Source organism: Mesoplodon mirus, assembly GCF_964341445.2.
Source record: "Mesoplodon mirus genome assembly, chromosome: 4".
Classification (NCBI taxonomy): Eukaryota; Metazoa; Chordata; class Mammalia; order Artiodactyla; family Ziphiidae; genus Mesoplodon; species Mesoplodon mirus.
This window is the reverse complement of record NC_138979.1, coordinates 134,958,898-134,979,300: the sequence shown is the minus strand read 5'-3', so window position 1 is coordinate 134,979,300 and position 20,403 is coordinate 134,958,898. Positions and strand designations below refer to the sequence as shown.

The window sequence follows — 20,403 nt, the reverse complement described above, 5'->3', positions numbered from 1 at the left end:
AACTCTTAACCTCCCTTGCTTGGATTTTTCTAACTATACAGTCATAGATCTATAATATCACAAGCCAAGCAGAATAGCTATTTCTTCATTTTTTGCTTAGTTGATAACTGTCCTTTAGAAAAGATGAACAACTCTGCAAAACGTAGCACGTTCAATCTTCCTGAAGCATATATTTTTCATTGTGTAGCAGGTTCCTGCTATTAAGATAAGAAAAAATGAAACTGAGCTTTCAACCTTGCCTGTGAGGCAAGCTTTTTTCCACTGATACTCTCTTTGTGAAATGTAGATGCAAGAGTAAAATCAATGCTTCTTCTATAACAAAACCTGAATGAGTGCATGGTGCCTACATTTAGAAATCCCAATGCATACATTTTTAATCTTTATTTTATTAAATATAATAAATTCAAACGTAGGAAGCTAAGCAACAATGTTGTTTTATTTCTATATGTTTGATACAATTACACTTTGTGAGCAATTAGTTTTTCATGTATACTGATTTATTAATGTAAAACTAATTTATTTCCTACCTAGTATAGAAAGGAAAGAAAAATAAATTCTACAAAGGTCGTAAAATTTTAATAATTTCTTTTTCAAAATAGTAAAGAAAACTCAATTTCATAAATATTTAAATCCTACTTTCCTTTAAAAAATATTGGCTCTACACAATGATATTCAAACAGGCTGCTCTATCTCAATTCTCATTTGGTTTATCAAGGATTTAGGTTTTCTTCAAAGAAATAATTAGTTTCATTTAATCATTTCTTCACCTTGAAAGAGTACTCCTACTAGCATTATATAATGAAAAAATAAAATGTGAATCAATTTTAGCAATAATCTAGAAAAGTGTAATAAGAAGCTTACAGGACTCATTTTATGAAAGTGTGTCAGAACTGATTCCATTTTTCAATTACATTTTATTTTTATTAAAAATATATAAACATGCTTTTAAAAGGCAAATAGCACTACAAAGTTTATAACAAAATGTAGCTATTTCCTATTCCTCTCTTCCTGACCCATAAATCTTATCCTCCAACAGCATCCCCTAATACACCTTTAGCTGTTTCCTCAGGCATTTAACATTCCTATATGGTATTTCTTCAGTTTTCAATTTTAGGCAGTTATTTTGTTTTAAATGGAACACGAGAATTTACCTCTCTTACAAATAACTCACACCCAACAGACACACAAGCACACAGACTCCCATACATAGTCCCTATAGCTTCCTAATGTACTTACATCATAATATTAACTAAATCAACGTGCAGTGCTCACATGATTCTGACGAGGTTAATACTGCTCACGGTGAGACTAAGTAGTATACTCCTGATCTCAGGTGGCCTCGGCCTGCAGTGGCTTGAAGCAGGGTTTTGGTTCCCGGTCAGAGATTGAGGTCGGGTCGCGGAAGTGAGACACCGAATCCGAGCCACTAGACCAGTGGTCAGTGACAAGGCCCTGGCCCTTCGGCTTTGCAGAAAAGAATTCCCACAAAGACGGAAGGTAGTGAAACAAATAAAGTGCTTATTAGGAGGAAAAGACTACAGTACGTATGGAGAGACACACAGGCATACTCAGAGAGAGTCGCACACTTGTAGTAGTTTAAATCACTTATATGGGGCATTTCTTCCAGGCTTCCTTTAGCCAATCATTTTGTTTTGCCTGGTTCTAAGCCCATATTTGGTTTATCGCAGGATCCTCCCATGTGTGCATGTGCATCTCTTAGCCAAGATGGATTCTAGCAAAGAGGCCTATGGGTAGTTGACATCTCTTACTATGGGGTGGCACCCCCTCCCTTTTTGACCTCCAAGGAGCTTTTTAGTCGGGAAGGTCTCCTTGACTTCGAGAATGAGAAATACGTGGTCTTTTATCTTCTATCTGGGAAGGGCCCAGCCTCCTCTCTCAATTGTCTTGCTATTCTCATCTTGGAGTATCAGTCCACAGGGAACGAATCTCTAACTGCTTACCCTAGGGGTGCCCATCTACCTCCCACCTCACTACGACTGCAACTCTTTTATTTTATTTTATTTTATTTTATTTTATTTTTTTCCTTTTCGGTACGCGGGCCTCTCACTGTTGTGGCCTCTCCCGTTGCGGAGCACAGGCTGCGGACGCGCAGGCCCAGCGGCCACGGCTCACGGGCCCAGCCGCTCCGCGGCATATGGGATCCTCCCAGACCGGGGCACGAACCCGTATCCCCCGCATCGGCAGGCGGACTCTCAACCACTGCGCCACCAGGGAGGCCCCGACTGCAACTCTTTTACAACTACTTGTTTCTCCTGAAGATAATAATTGCTTTATTACTTTTCATTTCCTGTCCCATAAATTCAAATGCATTTACAAATTGCTGCTAGCCTGTTTTGAGCTACATAAATGTGTATTATACACATATATTGACATACAAAGGATGATGTGTAGTGTTTTTTGTCACTTGAGACTTATTTCTTCAGGTTCCACTCAGAGATTTTTTCATTCAGGGGCAGTTTTCATTGGGAACTGCCAAAATTTGTCAGGACAAGATGCTAAGTTATAAAGCATACAACTTTATGCTCAAATGTACTATGTTTGTGACACTGCATATACAAGTATACACCCCTAACACACAGGAATTCAGATAAATTGTATTTTTGTACAATTTTCATCAAAAAAATTGTGGTGTGTTTATAATCACGAATTCTATATTATCCAGTACTTTCCCAACTGAAGAGAATGCCCATTTTTTTCTGGGCTTTGATGAGAACTGAATGCTCTGCTTACAGTTTGCATGCATGATAGTTGGTAGGTATTTCCGCCTCTGTAAATTTCACATCCTCCATCTCCTTCCCTACCTAGATCCTTCTGGTGTCAGCTGCAAAAGGACACATTCTTATTGTGATAAATCTCTGGCTCTGAACTTTGATGCCACTAAGGCAGTTCGCATAATGGTAAGAGGAGATTACTAGAAGCTACTCTTACACTTCCAACTGGCAAAACTTTAATTACACATGGAAATGACATAAGCGTCATAAATATATCCTACTAAACACAATATAATGTCTCCAATACAGCTTCTTCTTAGCTGGATCCCAAAAATGCCTAGCACACCTATACAAGGAAATGTGACTGTCTTAATCAATAGTGGCTACCTTTCTTTAAAATTTTTTTCAATATCATTTGATTATGTCACCACATTGCTAGGGCCCTTTCTATTCATTGGAAGGGGGAACTGTGCAAGTGAGGGATTCTAAAATTGAAGATTCATTAACTTTAGAGTAAATCCACCAATCCCCCACCCCCTGCCATTTTTACTAAGCATATGCAGTAGTGGCTTCCTGAGAGGGGCATAGGGAAAGTTAACACTTGAGTCCTTGCATGTCTAAAGATGTCTTTAGCTCACCTTTACATTTAATTATTAGTTGGTTATGAATAGAATTCTAGGATGAAAATCATTTTCCCTAAGAACTTTGAGGGTATACTAAGAAGTCCAATGTCATTCTAAATCCAGTTCCCTCTGTGTGATCTGTTTTATATATTTTTTCTTTGGGATGATTTTAGGACTTGTTATAGGTTAAATCGTGTCCTCTTAAAAATCATATGTGAAGTCCTTTTCCCCACTACCTCAGAATATGACTTTATTTGGAAGTAGTGTCGTTATAGATACAATTACTTAAGATGAAGTCAATAGGGTTGGTTCTAATCCAATCTGATTGATGTTCTTATAAAAAGGGAAAATTTGGACAAAGAGTAAACACACATAGGGGGAAGACAATAGGAAGAGACACAGAAAGAATAAGGTCATCTACAAGCCAAGGAGAAAGGCCTAGAATAGGTCCTTCCTGCACAGCCCTCGAAAGAAACAAGCTCTGCCAGCACCTTTATCTTGTGCTTCTAGCTTCCCAAACTGTGAGACAATTTTTTTTTTTAAAGTCACTCAGTTTGGGGTACTTTCTACAGAAGCCCTGGAAAACAAATACAGGACCTTCTCTTTATTTTCAGTGTTCTAAAATTAGATCATGATATGCTTTTAATTTTTTTTTGTTCTGACTTCCCTTTTAATATGGAAACACAGGCCCTTCACTTTGGGGATTTTTTTTAAATGTCTTTAATAAGCTGCTACCTTCAGTTTTCTGTTTTTTCTGAAATTTATGTTCACATCTGAATTGATATTCTTAGTTTAGTCCTTTAACTTTCTCATTTCAAATTTTTTTATCATTGTCTTTTTTTCACCACTTACTGAGTGATTTCCTTAATTTTGTGTTCTAGCCCTTTTCTGAATATATTTCTACTGTATTAGTTTTAACCTCTAAGAAGTCTTGTTTCCTGAGTGTTCCTTCTTTGATATTATCCTGGGTTTGTTGTTGTCTGTATCTTCTTTTTCTAATTTTTTTTTTTTTTTAATTCAGAAGATTGGAGGTTTGCATTGGGATCAGTTTGGCAGATCTAATTGGTCTTGGCTTTTTCACTCATGTATCTATGATCAGCTACTGAGTAGGCTAGGGATGCTTCTCTGCTTCACATATTCTTTCATCCTCCAACAGGCCAGCCAAAAAGTACTCACATGAAGCTGGACACAATTTCTCTCCACAAATTTGCTTTTGAGTGTTCTGGAGTCATGTTTACATCCCTAACACCCCACCAAAATCCTCTTATCTAGGTCGCCAATGGTTCCATGTTGCTAAGTAAAATGGTAAAATCTTAATCTTATCTTACTTGACCTACCAGGAGTTGCTCAAACATTTCCATTCAATTTTTTTAAAATGTTGAGTCCAGTTAAAAGGACTACTTGGGCTTCCCTGGTTGCGCAGTGGTTGACAGTCCGCCTGCCAATGCAGGGGACACGGGTTCGTGCCCCGGTCCGGGAAGATCCCACATGCCGTGGAGCAGCTGGTCCTGTGAGCCATGGCCGCTGAGCCTGTGCGTCCGGAGCCTGTGCTCCATAACGGGAGAGGTCACAACAGTGAGAGGCCCGTGTACCGCAAAAAAAAAAAAAAAAAAAAAAAAGGACTACTTTTTCTAATACATCTCTGGGTGATCCCTATAAGTCTCCTTTGCTGGTTGCTCCTTATGACCACATCTCTAAATATTGTTCAACAGGCTTTAGTCCTTAGAGCTCTTACCTTTTTTTAAACTTATACTAAGTTCTTTTGTCATATCATCCAGTCTCAGGACTTGGGAAAGTCCTATTAACTGGATGACCTCCAAACTTATCTCCAACCCAGTTTTCTCCCCTAAACTCCAGACTCTTACATCCAACCGCCTACCCAACATGTCAACTTGAATGTCCAAGAGGGATCTCAGACTTACATTTCCAAAATTGAGCTCCCTGTATTCCTACCACCCAAGCCTATTCCTGTTGCAGTCTCCCCCCATTTCCTAAAATGGCAACCTCACCTTTTCCATTTCTCAAACTAAAAACCTTGCAGTCCACCATGACTTTTCTCTTTCTTTACAGTTCATATCTAATTAATCACTGTAACCTGTTGTTGCTAACTTCAAAATATATCCAGAATCTCACTACTTTTCTCTATATCTAATTCTATAATCCCAGTCAAGTCACCATCATCTTTTCCTGGATTATAGTAATAACCTCCTGAATGGTTCTCCTTACTCCAGCTTTGCCCGACTCCCATCTTTGTCTATTCATAAAGCAGCCAGAATAATCTCTTTCAAATATAATTCATACCATATCACTCCTCTGCTTGAACTCTGATAGTGTCTTCTCAATTCACTGAAAGTAACAGGCCATTTACATTATTTATAATCTTTTGAGATATAATTGACATATACCATTGTGTAAGTTTAAGCTGTACAACATGTTGATTTGATACATTTATATATTGCAATATGATTACCACTGTAGTGTTAATTAACACCTCCATCATGTCACATAATTATTTCTTTTTTGTAGTGAGAACAATTAAGATCTAGTCTCTTAGAAACTCTGAAGTTTAAATACAGTATTGTATTATAAACTATATTGTTGACTATTGTTGACTATAATCACTATGCTGGTGACTGGAACTCCAGGACTTATTTGTCCCTTAGTTGAAAGTTTGTATCCTTAAACAAATCTCCCCAATTCCTCCACAATCCCACCCCAAACCCCTGGTAACTACCATTCTACTCTCTCTTCTTCTTATTTTTTTTTTAGATTCCACATATAAATTATATCTTACAGTATTTTTCTTGGTCTGACTTATCTCACTTCACTTAATGACCTCAAGGTCCATCCACGTCCACTTACATTATCATGAAAAAAAGTAAGGTTTCAAGGAATACATCTTACAAATGATGTAAAAATATTATAAAACCTATAGAAAGTTATAGGTTATAAAAACAATAAAAGAGGACCTGAGTAAATTTTGAAAGACCTAGATATAGTCCATGTTTATAATCAGGAAAAGCTTTATACTAGAAAATAAAATGTCTCCAAAAATTGATCTGTTATCCTAGTCAAAACCTTTAATAGATGAAAGAGAAAACTGCCAAAAATAATCAAGACTCCTGAAAAATAAGAACAAGGATGATCTAGATTTATGATAGGTCTTAACATATCATATCATTAAAATATTGTATTATTAACACAATGGTATAATACTGACCAATGAAAGGAGAGAGACTGGAAATAAACTACACACAAAAAAATTGATATATGACAAAAGTGTATATTGTTTTCCATCAAGAAAAGAGTATGCTAATTCATACACTCGTATCAATTTCAGATAGATTATGGACTTACGTATGAGAGACTAAAGTATGAAGGGCAAAAATGTTTAACTCTTAGAAGAAAATTTAAGAGACTCACTTTACAAGTCTAAAGAGGAGTTTTTAAAACAAAAAAGCACAAAATCACAAAGAAAATTTTGACGAATTGGGCTCTATTAAAATTAAGAACTTCTGTTTATTAAAAATTATCACAAAGACAATGGGGAAAGATATTTCAAAACATAAAACTGGGGACTGGCAATATAACATGAAAAGTTCTCCCACAATAAATATAGGATAGATGAAAGAAATTAAAATAAAAAATGGCCAAATTCATAAAGATGCATTTACAGAAAGGAAACATGATTGGGCAAGAAACATATAAAAATACACTAATCTTTAGCAGGGAAATGATCAAATATCACCTTACACTGACAAAAAATTAAAAAGTCTTATTATACTAAATATAGGTGAGTATGTTCATCAACAGGAACTTTTACATATTTCTGACAGGAATATGAACTGGTACAACCTCTTTGGAAAGATATTTGACATTATCAATAAGACCAGAATCCTCACCTATACAGTGCAGCTAGAGAAGAGAAGAGGTTTGCACATAGAAGACCCAGAATTGCCAAAGCAATCCTTGGGAAAAAGAACAAAGCAGGAGGAATAACCTTCCCAGGCTTCAGACTACAGTAATCAAAACAGTGTGGTACTGGCAGAAAAACAGACATATGGATCAATGAAACAGAATAGAGAGCCCAGAAATAATCCCACACACCTATGGACAAATAATCTTCAACAAAGTGGGCAAGGGTATACAATGAGGAAAAGACAGTCTTTTCAACAAGTGGTGTTGGAAAAGTTGGACAGCTGCATGTAAACCAGTGAAGTTAGAGCACATCCTCACACCATACACAAAAATAAACTCAAAATGGCTTAAAGACTTAAACATAAGGCATGACACCATAAAACTCCTAGAAGAGATCATAGGCAAAACATTCTCTGACATAAATCGTACCAATGTTTTCTTAGGTCAGTCTCCCAAGGCAATAGAAATAAAAGCAAAAATAAACAAATGGAACCTAATCAAACTTACAAGCTTTTGCATAGCAAAGGAAACCATAAACAAAATGAAAAGAGAACCTACAGACTAGGAGAAAATATTTGCAAATGATGTGACTGACAAAGGCTTAATTTCCAAAATATACAAACAGTTCATACAATTCAATAACAAGCAAAAAACAAACAAACAAAAAAAACACCCAATCCAAACAGAAGACCTAAACAGACATTTTTCCAAAGATGACATACAAATGGGCAACAGGCACATGAAAAGATGCTCATCATTGCTAATTATTAGAGAAATGAAAATCAAAACTACAATGAGGTACCACTTCACACCAGACAGAATGGCCACCATCAAAAAGTCTACAAATAACAAATGCTGGAGAGGGTGTGGAGAAAAGGGAACCCTCCTACACTGTTGGTGGGAATGTAAGCTGGTACAGCCACTATGGAAAGCAGTATGGAGGTTCCTCAGAAAACTAAAAATAGAATTACTATTGATATATGGTCCAGCAATCCCACTCCTGGGCATATACCCAGACAAAACTATAATTCAAAAAGATACATGAACCTCTATGTTCGTGGCAGTGCTACTTACAATAGCCAAGACATGGAAATGACCTAAATGTCCACCAGCAGATGAATGGATAAAGAAGATGTGTGTGTTTACATATATACACACACAATGGAGTATTAATCAGCCATAAAAAGGAATGAAATAATGCCATTTGCAGCAACATGGATGGATCTAGAGATTATCATACTAAGCAAAGTAAGTCAGAAAGAGAAAGACAAATACCACATGATATCACTTGTACGTGGAATCTAAAATACGATAGAAATGAACATATCTATGAAACAGAAACAGACCCACAGACATAGAGAACAGACCTGTGGTTGCCAAGGTGGGAGGGAAGAACTGGGAGTTTGGGACTAGCAAATGCAAACTAGTATATATAGGATGGATAAACAACAAGGTCCTACTGTATAGTACAGGGAGCTATATTCAATGTCCTGTGATAAGCCATAATGGAAAAGAATATGAAAAAGAATATATATATGTATAACTGAATCACTTTGCTGTACAGCAGAAATTACCACAACATTGTAAATCAACTATACTTCAATAAAACATTTTAAAAAAGAGAGAGAGAAAAAAGGTTTGCAGACAGAACCTTCTCAATATCTACAGAAGCAGGTATTTAATAGATTTATACTATAGATGCTCAGTATATATCAGTCCAACATGATCAGAATTGTTGGCAATGGTAGATAACACTTATATAAGCTTAGATAAATAATTTTTCACATATAGTTTTACAAATTTCATAAGACCTAGTTTCATTCTTAAGGTCTGATTTGCATAGAATCAGAGAAATAATAATCTTTCTTATGAAGAAACATATAAGAAATAATTTGAGTATTGATCAAGTCTCCATAACCTATAGGTTAGTTTTAAATTGGTTATTTAAAAATGAATATCGGCAATTAATATTTGTATCTGTGCTGAACATCTACACATTTTAATAGGTGCTGACACTCTACATGTTCTGGATTTACAAAAACCACTATTTCCTTATGCCATTTGAAACTTAAAACACATTGGAAAAATGTGAAGCCCTATATGTATTTATATTTTTTAAAAACCTATAAAACAGATAATATTAAAAGAAAATATGGCCGAGGGTAAACCCCTACTCATTTTTACTGCTTTCAATATGCTTTTCCATTTGCATAGAGCTTTCTGAATTCTCAGTTATGCTTGTTTTCATTACTGCCTTTTGTTTTAGCCTTGTTTTTTGGAATTTTTTACTATATGCCAAAGAATATAAAACTGGGATACACAAACAAGGAAACATTAGTGAGACTATATTTTCATCAAGTAACTCTAAAATGTTCCCACATAGGTAGGATTGTGCTGATAGAAGACTCTTTTACAGAGAGAATTTATCTACTTTTAACTATAATGTCTAAAGTGATAGAATCTCTGCCAGTACTTTCTATGAGTAGTACATGATAAAAGAAAATATATGGTTTATGGAAGCAGAAAAGGATTTAGAGATTTTGAAGCAAATCAATATTTTGGATTTCTCCCAAAAACGAACTCCTAATTATGAAAGCAATCATAAAAATAATACTGATTTTAATTTTGCTCTAGGAATCATGGCCTTTTCATCATATTTGAAAGGGCTGAATTCTAATGTTTGCGATTCAAAACACATTAACAAAAGGTAAATAATTATCTCTAAAGCTTATTGCACCATAATGTTTTCCTGGGTTGTTGACAATATGTTCTGGTGAAAACGTTCACATGCTTATGCATCAAAGACTTATCATCTGAGTTAATTAAGCATGAAGCAGAAAACATTTTTGGACCACTTGTTACTTGGACCTTTTTCATTTCTTTGTGGTGATTCACAGCACATACTGTTTGTGACAGTCACTGGGTTGCTGATAACTGAATGGGTTTTCAAGTTTGAAAAGTTTGATAAGCTTCTTGTCTCATGAGGACAAAGCACTCAGTTACTAAAGCTACCAGGCTGCTGTTGGTATAGTGGAAAGAAAAATTAACAGATAAGAAGAGCAAGAGCAGAGGGGAAAAGGAGTAACAGGATTTTTTCTCTTAATCTGGGAAGGCTGTTTACAGAAGTATTTTCCCTAAGCTCTGCTGTCAGAGAACCTGTCATCACACCATGACATGACTGGACTCTGCTAATGATTCTGTGATTCTATAATTTTTAACAGTAGCCTTGAAAACTGCCCAAACAATACTCTTTAATATCTATTGGCAAAAACCCAAGTAGGCAAAATGTTTAATTAATTAACATGCTACTTGAGGGCAGAAGCCACAGCTAGAAATAACTGAAGTTTTGACATGGTCTTTAAAAGGCTGTAATAATTAAATTGTGCACATTATCAAAATACTTGAAGTTTCATACCCTGTTGATACAAAGCCTCCCTTCTTATAAATCCCTTTTATATTTCAGATATTTAGTGATCTCAGTTTTCTGAAGGAAACACATTTTAAAAGGTTACCTAATGACATGAGTTTATTCAACAAGCTAACAAATACTTAATTTCTCAGTCATAAACACAAATGAGATTCCTTCTCCTTCCTTAGAGCTAAATGGTAAATATTACTTCTTACTCTGAAAAGAGTTGGGCCTGACGTTATTCGCAAGGTGAAACAACTCCATTCGTGAGTTTTTTAGAGGACTATAAATGAATTTTTTTCTACATGTTGAATTTTCACAAGTATTCATAAAATGTATTCAATGTTCCATTACCTGTAAAATCAAATTAACAAGTTTTCATCTTGGCAGTTAACTTATAGTGATATAATTTCAAGTCTTCAAAGTTAATATAATATGTCTATGCTGCTACAAGACCAGTGTGACTCTTACAATAAGCTCTGAATTTTCCTTCTTAGGCATGTATATAGTCAGAAAAATGATAGTATCATTTTGCTAGAATTTGAAAACAAGATATAAAGTATTCCAGTTCAAAATTATTTTCAAAATAGTTCAAAAATATTTTCAAATTATCTCTAGGTCTCTCATTTCTTTTGGTCAAGGCAATTGTAAGACAGGGGAAAACACAAATACACTAAGGAAATAATTGCCTGCAGGATATCTGTATATGAATGTATAATTATGAGAAATTTTAGATGGCTAAGGCCAATGGAAGGAATTATCTAAATTGGGGAGGAGGGGGAAATGAAAGAAAGAAAATATACAATAAAGCCAGTCAGTATTTTTTAGCCAATTGAAGGTCTAAAGAGATGAGTGATAAACTACTACTCCTTAAAAGTGGAAATAGGGCTTCCCTGGTGGCGCAGTGGTTGAGAGTCCGCCTGCCGATGCAGGGGACATGGGTTCATGCCCCGGTCCGGGAGGATCCCACATGCCGCAGAGCGGCTGGTCCCGTGAGCCATGGCCGCTGAGCCTGCACGTCCGGAGCCTGTGCTCTGCAGCGGGAGAGGCCACAACAGTGAGAGGCCCGTGTACCACAAAAAAAAAAAAAAAAAAAAAAGTGGAAATAGTCCTGAATACATGTTGAGAGTTGAGATATCATGATCTTTAAAAGAGTTTGTATAAAAAGCCAAGGAATGCAGAATTCCATGTGAACATGCAATGGCCATTCCTGCAGGTTTTCCTTTCACCATCTCAAGCATAGGATTTGGTCACTCATGTATAAGGCAACCGACAGTAACATCAGGTCCAGTGTTAACATCTGGATGCATATGCATAGTTACTTGAAGTCACTAAATGTTTAAGTAAGTTACCACACATGTTATAATTTGTGAAGAAGTTTCTTTTCTTGACCTTTGGTTGATTCTCTCCTATATGAGAATCTTAATGTATTATCTTTTCAGAAAAAAAATAATATTATTTCCTAAGTAAAAAATAATAATGACAGGGGCTTCCCTGGTGGTGCAGTGGTTGAGAATCTGCCTGCCAATGCAGGGGACACGAGTTCGAGCCCTGGTCCGGGAAGATCCCACATGCCATGGAGCAACTAAGACCGTGCACCACAACTACTGAGCCTGCGTGCCTAGAGCCCATGCTCCACTATGAGAGAAGCCACCGCAGTGAGAAGCCCATGCACTGCAACGAAGAGTAGCCCCCGCTCACCGCAACTACAGAAAGCTCCGTGCGTAGCAACCAAGATCCAACACAGCAAAAATAAATAAATAAATAAATAAATTTATTTAAAAAATAATAATAATGACAAAACTGCCAAATTCCAAATTTTAATAGCAGTTTGACAAATTTTCCACTTACATAAGCAAAATTTTCTTCTCCTGTTCTCTCACCTTGACGGTGATAAAATATTCCTAGATCTAATGTATGTTTTAAATATATATTTGTTTTCACATGGGCTTTAGTGTACAAGGAATATTCATGCAAATAAACTTCTATATAGACATACTGATAGACTTTCTTCATTTATCATTAAATAACTTCAAAATATTAAACTATTATGTCCTTTTCCTATATTTCACTGGTTTATTTTAGTCAATGAAAGGTTTCTAGAACATGTGGAGAAAGACCTACACACAAAGAATATTTAAAATTGCTATGTAATACGCGTGTTTTATTATTAAAATAATGTTATTTTATTCAGGTCTACATAATTCAATCTATTTGAATTATCTCCTATTTTATGTAGAAAGAAGTGATGGGCTTTTTTTTCCCCAATTGTCTTCTGTACTTGTTTGCTTTAGCAAGAATCAGTGGTCTGGGAATTGGATACCATTGTAGCTATTTATATATTTTCATCCCTTTCTTTGGTCCTATGTCTCAAAGCACTGGGAAGGAACAAAGGATTGAATGATTTGTCTTGGGGCCAAACTTCATTGACTGACCCTAAAAATACATTGAAATTAAAAATTCCTCAAACCAAACTGAAACAGCATTGTGAAAGGAGTGAGCATGAGCACTGATTTGTACCTGGAAGCTAAGCTTTATGGCCACCTTATCCATAGTCCATTGAGAAGAAAGGATAGAAAGCTGCAATTTCTAGAGGCTAGAATCAGACAATAAACAAACTGATCAATATAGAGTTCCAGATTTTGATTTTCTGAGGTTGGAAGAATGGAAATGAGATAAACAGCTTAAAAATTCTAAGAGAAAAATGGAGACTTAGTGATGGGAATCCAAAGGGATTTCATAGGCATTTGTAACTAACCTAAGACATTAAAGGGGAAAAGAAATCTTGAAGACCCTTTGTATCAATGAGTACTAAATCTGGCTATGCATTATAAAAGGCCTTGGGAACTTTTATAATATACTAATGCTTGGACACCATATCCCAGAAATTCTAATAGAATTTATTTAGAATGAGGCATAGGCATAAGCATTTTTTTCAAAGCTTCTATTTTGCAGTCAGGGTTGAGAATCATTGGTCTACATCACTGGATAGGAATTACCTTGGGATCTTGTAAAATGCAAAATCTGATTCAGTAGCTCTGGGGTGGAACCTGATAGCCTAACAAGCTCCTGGGTAAAGTCACTGCTACCGTTATTGCCACACAGTTGAGAAGCAAAAGTCCCATACTCTGTGAATTTTCATTCCTCCTGGAGGGAAGGTGCTGTATCAGGTGCTTAAGCTCCAGTCAATGTTGCCAGCAGGTTTTGTATTTTCCCCTTAACTCTAACTTTAAGGATATTTCTTTTTAACGTCTATAAACTGACCCTTTCAATATTTATCCCTCAAAGTAACACATCATTCAGACACATATTTTAAAAATAATTCATTAACTGCTATGTGTTATTGCTGGGGTTCCCAACAAAGCAGACCAAGTGACTGAAATTAGCATGTGGGGAGTTATAAGGGACTTCTCTTGGAATCAACAGCTGTGGAAAGGGAAGAAAGGAGGAGGGGCAGGGAGAAGGTGGCCAGTAGGAGCAGGCCTTTATACTCCTGCACTGAACAGTCACTGGATGTGGGCTGCCCCAAGATGGGAATATGACTTTGGACAAGATGATAACTGAGGGGTGTCTGACAGGAGTGCTCCCAGAGGCTGAGAGAATAAGTCCTTCCATCTTAAAGAAGGATCTTGGCAGTGCAGCATAGAGTCCACTAAAGTCTACTCCTTGTGCTTCTTGAATATCCTTATAAATTCTGGGAGTGGCTCATAGAGGATTATAGGCTTCTTTTCCTAGTGGAAACTTATAAAAGGACGGTCACTGGGACAAATGACAGTCATCACCACTGCAGCTGCTGTCAGGATTATAACTGACATCATCTCTGTCTTCTACCACCCATTGTAGATTCTTCTCTCCTAAGCTAGCACTTCTTACTGGGTAGTGTGACATAGTCCCTCGTCCTTGAGGGGTCTGAGCCTTGGACATTATGTTCCCAGGTTGTGGCTGTTACACCTGTCCACTGACCATTAAAATTGTATAAGGAATTATCAAGCAGTGCCCAAGTACATGAACATATTCTTCCCTGTCCCTATTGTGTAACAGCAGCCCTACCTTCTTATAAAGCAAGTCGATTGCCCCTGCGATGAATCTTCTCATCTGCTAGCCCCTGAACACGGGAAGCCCAAAGTTCCAGGCAGATGACACAGCTTATAATTCAATAAAGCTCTTGCTGTGTCCATGGTGAACCTGTTGTATACCTTGGAGAAATAGGACTTCTAAACCCTCAGAACCCAGGGCACACTTGACAAGAATATGTATTTGCTGTTGATGATGGTAGGTGTTTGATATCTATATTCGTTTACTTTGTCCTGAAAACAAACATAAGGTTTCTGGATCAGGGAAGATTATTAATACAACAGTAAGTACATCTGTTCCCCATACCTCATTTTCCCCCTTCCAGGTGATGCAGTGCGAGCCATATGGTTGGGCCTGCAAGTGCACAAGGGAGGTTTCTTGCCCCAAAGGAGAGAAACCCCAAAATTATAATTCTGGGAGCAAATAGGGATTACATACTGCCCAGCTGCCTCCTTCTCCTCCAGAGAGAGAGAAATAAACTTTATCTTCCAGGGAAAAACAAATCTTCTCTGGGAAGTGAAGAGGAAGTTTCCCAATTTTTAACCCTTTGGAATGTAAATGGATGACTGACATCAGATTTTATCTGCCTTTGTAATGTAAATACACACCTCTGGGAGAGAAATTTCTCAATCTCTCCAGAGGTCTCTATTCAGTCTGTTAAATTCTAGATTTGTTCTTTAACTGAGTTCCAGGTACAGAAAAACTGGGAAAGGATAAACACAAAATTTAGAGCAGAGCTCGCCTTTGGAGAGAGGAGATGAATAAGAATATGAGGGGACGCACAGGGGCTTCAAAATATTCCTAACATCCTGTTCCTTAACCTGGACACATGAGTTTCATCTTGTTTTATATAGCTTCTATATAGTTTATAATATATTATTGTGCATGTATAAAATATTGTGAAATATGTGGTTAATTTAAAATTTTTAAAGAATATCAGGACTAGTTTTCCATGCCTCATGTTGCTTTTTATTTACATTACCAGCAGAAATCCCGGCTCACTCACAGTTTCTGCCACACTGCTTTATATATCTCCTAACTTGACACAAATCTACCACAGCTCTTCAGCATCCCAGTGTTTTCTAGATTCCTCTGAAATCCAGGATTAAATATCCCCATACCATCATCATCATCACTTTCTTTACCTTGATACCTTAACTCAGGAGTCTGCAAATTATAGCCTCCAGGTCAAATTCAGCCTGATGCCTATTTTTTGTAAATAAAGTTTTATTGAATCACTCATTCAATTACATAAGGTCTATGGCTGCTTTCCCACTATAAGAGCAGAGTTGAGTAGTTGTGGCAGAGACCAGGTGGCCTACAAAGCCTAAAATATTTGCTAGGTGGACCTGTACAGAAAGTTTGCCAACTCCTGTCTCATCTAAATCCTGGCTTTTTCCTGAGGTCACAGCCTCCACCTAGCCCTCTCAAGACAAGGCTACTTTTTAATTTCCCCTTCATATGTACCTCACAACTGGAAGATAACACAAGGGTGTTATTGATACTTCTAAGCCATGCTTCCTTCTCTTGACTTTTAAAAACACAAAATATTTGATACTCATGCCATTGCCCAATATACTTACTTAGACAGCCATAACCTTTAAAGACCTCCCACAGACGAATCTAGCCCCCAGATTACTGCCAGCCAATCCTACTGTGATTGTACATTTGACCATGCTATTATCAACAACCTCACTAACTCACCTTATATTCACATCCCTCTCTTTAGCCAGGCTAGCCCATCCTTCCATCTAATTTATTCTACAGCCCACACTCTAATAACATTTCAACTTTTTTTTTTTTTTTTTTTTTTGCGGTATGCGGGCCTCTCACTGTCGCGGCCTCTCCCATTGCGGAGCACAGGCTCCGGATGCCTAGGCCCAGCGGCCATGGCTCACGGGCCCAGCCGCTCCGCGGCATGTGGGATCCTCCCCGACCGGGGCACGAACCCGCATCCCCCTCATCGGCAGGCGGACTCTCAACCACTGCGCCACCAGGGAAGCCCAACATTTCAACTTTAACTGCACAACCAGTCCACTGTTTCATTCTTCGTTACCCACCCCTACTGCCTTTGAAGTCTAGTTTCCCTCCCTAGATAACCTAATGCAGTGTTTCTCAAACTTTAGTGGGTATATGAATCCCCTGAGGATCTAACTAAAAACCAGATTATGATTTAGTAGACCTGGGTTGGGATCTGAACTCTTTTCATTTCCAACCAGCACCCAGGAAGGCTGATGTTGCTGGTCCTCAGATCACAGTAGCAAGGGCCTAAATGTCATGTTCCATTAATTTAAGAGAAGTTACAGGGAAGGTTAATCAATGGGAGATGTTGAGTATAGTGAGTTATGTCTGAGTTTGCAAATGTGTAACTCTTATTAGGCTATTTGTGTTTGCTATTTAGAGCCCATTGAAGTTAGGTTCCTGCTTTCCTCTAGAAACTGAGAGATAAGGACTTTACCTTCCTTGATGATTACATTTCAAAGGGATGGCCCTCAGGTCCTTGAGAAAGTCATTCATGGGTTGTAAAACTGGCAAAAGGCTTTCAAAAAGACTTATATCATAAGGGGAATTTACAAGTGTTCTAAAGTAAATGCTCTAGGAAAAGGTAGATCAGGAGCTTAAGAGTCAGAAGCCTGTCTAAAGTTTAGTCAACCTGAGGGAAATTTTAAGGCCGTCTTGGTCAACTGCCTCCCATTTATCCTCCTTTCTAACTTTTGATTCTCCCCTGAATCAGTCAACCAAACTCCTTCTCTCTCTCTATCTCTCTCTCTCTCTCTCTCTCTCTCTCTCTCTCTCTCTCTCTCACACACACACACACACACACACATATTAATATTTAACAGTCTAGTAGTAAGTCACTTCCCCAACAGTCCTACTCCTGAAGCAGGAGGGAAGGGGGTAGGGCAAAACCTTTAAAGAATGACATAGCCATAGGACATGACAAAAACTGGTATTAGGTCCAAGATGGCAGAAGATTTGACTTCCCGTAGACCTTGAACCTCATTATACTCTCTCATTGTAATACATTAGCATGCTAAATGACACACCCACCAGTGCCATGAGAGTTCCAAGGCCAACCATAAAAGACCAAAAAGTGGGTGGTGGCCCAATTCCTGGAAATTCCCACCTCTTCCCCAAAATAGTTGGAATAATCCTCCCACTCATTAGCCTATGAAACTACCCAGCCCATAAAAACTAATCATGCCATATTTCAGGGCCTCTTGCCTTCTGAGATGGTCCACACTCTTGTCTGTGGACTGTATTTCTCCCAAGGCTGTTCTTGCCTTTTGAGATGGACTGCATTCTTGTCTATGGAATGTGTATCTCTCTAAATAAATCCACTTAGCTATCATTTTGTCTCTCAGTGAATTCTTTCTGTAATGAGACATAAAGAACCTGAGCTTCATTAAGTCCCGAGACAAGGTGTGTGATCTCAATTAAAAGTGGTTCAAGTCCCAATCTGGGTTTAGGCTGGGTTCGAGTACCAGAACGTGGGTTCAAGTCCAATCTGAGTTGCACGGTTTCACTCCCATGAAAACCTATTTCTATTCCAATGTTCTCTGTGTCAGGAAATGCTACCACTCTACACACCAAATGCTCAGCCAAAAACCTAGGAGTAATCATTATTTCCTCTCTAAACCTTGACATCAAATTCATCAGCAAGTCCTACGTAGTTCTATCTCAAATATATATTCTTTATCCATCCACTCATTATTTCTATTGCTCCAATAGATATATAAGTAACACAAGGATCCATTAACTCTCATTGGTCTATTGCAATATCCTGCTAAGTAGCTTTTCTAACATTGTTCAAAGTCTTTCATACTGAAGTGATCATTTCAGTTAGGGGGGGTATTTTGAGCTGGGATATTTGCATATAGGATTATTTATACCTTTGCCTTTATGAAACACATAAGGAATAATACAGAAAATACTGCTGTTATTTTTGGTGAAGAAAATCAATTTTGTATAGTTTATTTCCACCTAAATAAAATGTGAATTTTGTTTAAAAAAAAAAAAAAAAGCTAACATTTCCAGAAGTCTACTTCAATAACGCTCAGCTTTCCAAACACTGTTTAAAGTTTCACCAATATTTAATTCCATATTATAAGCTGTGATTTTCACTATAAGGAAGCTTTAAGTGCATTTGTATTTATTATTCCTGTAAACAGAAGATAAGCGTAATTTATGTATTTGTACAGGGCTCAGTTATTTATAATCCTTAAAAAATCCATATGTTGGCTCAGAATTAAAAGTTTTCAAGCCGGCCACTTGGGGTGACAGGCTTTCCATCCTAGAACCACGACCCAGTTTGTCTGTAACCTCATGGAGAAGGCCCCAGTGCTGGTCAACGCTGCCGTGACTTACTCGAAGCCTTGATTGGCCACATTTTGGCACTATGCTAAGGTTGAGTGGTTCCTCCAACCCCTGCTGAGATCCCTACAGCTATTCAGAGCTTGAAAAACATTATCAATAGTGCTCAAACTGGTAGCTTCACAGTTATGGAAGCTCTACTGAATGGTTTGGTGGCCACTGAGGTGTGGATGTGGTTTTATGTTGGCGAGATCATAGGCAAAGCATGGCATCATTAGCTATGATGTTTGAAGACCAATCTTTGCTTTACTATTTGGGCGTTCTTGGACCATGTGTGAGCAGACTGCTATTTAAATAAAATAAAACAGTGTCAAAAAAAAAAAGTTTTCAGTGTTTAACCAAAATTTATTTCAACTTTGTCCATGAATGTTGGTATAATAATTAGACACTAAAACCTAGATTTCATTTTGTAAAAGTATTTTTAACCCAAAGTAGCAGTATATGATTACCAGTCAGAAGTTATCAGATTAGGCCTTTATTCTTAAAAAGTAAGAAACGTCAATAAATGGAAAATCTACTATCAGTTTTTGACATAGATTTTTTGATGTCTTTTTCAAAGACAAATATTTCCCCAAAATCAAGGCTATTTCAAATTAACAATTTCAAACCCTTCCCCCATCATTTTTACCAGAATTCCTAAGTCATGTTGTATGACTTTATTACCAATCATTCATAAGCACACTTAAGGATTTTTCTATAAAGTATGATGAAATTGTCCTTAAATCTATAATTTCTAAACTGACTATGAATTATGAATCTGAAGGAAAAGTAATGCCTAAGAAATAATCATTATTGATAAATAGCCTATAAGAAAGAACTGTGATAATTGTGAATGCTTCAACAGCAAACAAAAGAAGCTGAACTTAATTTGGCTTCAGAAAAGAGAAAATTTTATTATAAGCATATGTATTTCACAGAATAGAAGAACAAAAATGCAGCTGTATCTCATGAACAAATTGAAATGTGCGGGTTGACTGTCCTCAATCTCTCTTTGTTTTCACATTCTTTCCTTCTGTAACTTCCTTCAGTTTTTTTTTCTCATGCTGCAGACCAGTTCCTCTGCATTTTAGGCAAATCCCTCTACTCTTCAGAAAACAACTGAGTTTAAGATATCTGTCTCTATCCCAATTCCACAATTCTTAGAGGATAGATCTCTTTTCTTACCTTTTATCAGAAACCTATCTCTGGACTACTAACTTTTGCTAAATAGGCTATAGTTTTTTCAGAGTAATTACAAGGATGGATGGAAGGTAGTTCCAGAAAAGTAATATGA

At 37.1% G+C, this 20,403-nt stretch overlaps 1 pseudogene across 1 annotated transcript; it reads left to right on the top strand.

The window, feature by feature from the left end:
- The first annotated feature begins 9,912 nt into the window (after positions 1-9,912).
- On the top strand, positions 9,913-19,412 carry LOC309802915 (ATP synthase subunit g, mitochondrial-like; annotated as a pseudogene). Its single transcript has 2 exons — positions 9,913-9,980; positions 19,055-19,412. The product of its transcript is annotated as an ATP synthase subunit g, mitochondrial-like (transcript).
- Positions 19,413-20,403: the final 991 nt, after the last annotated feature.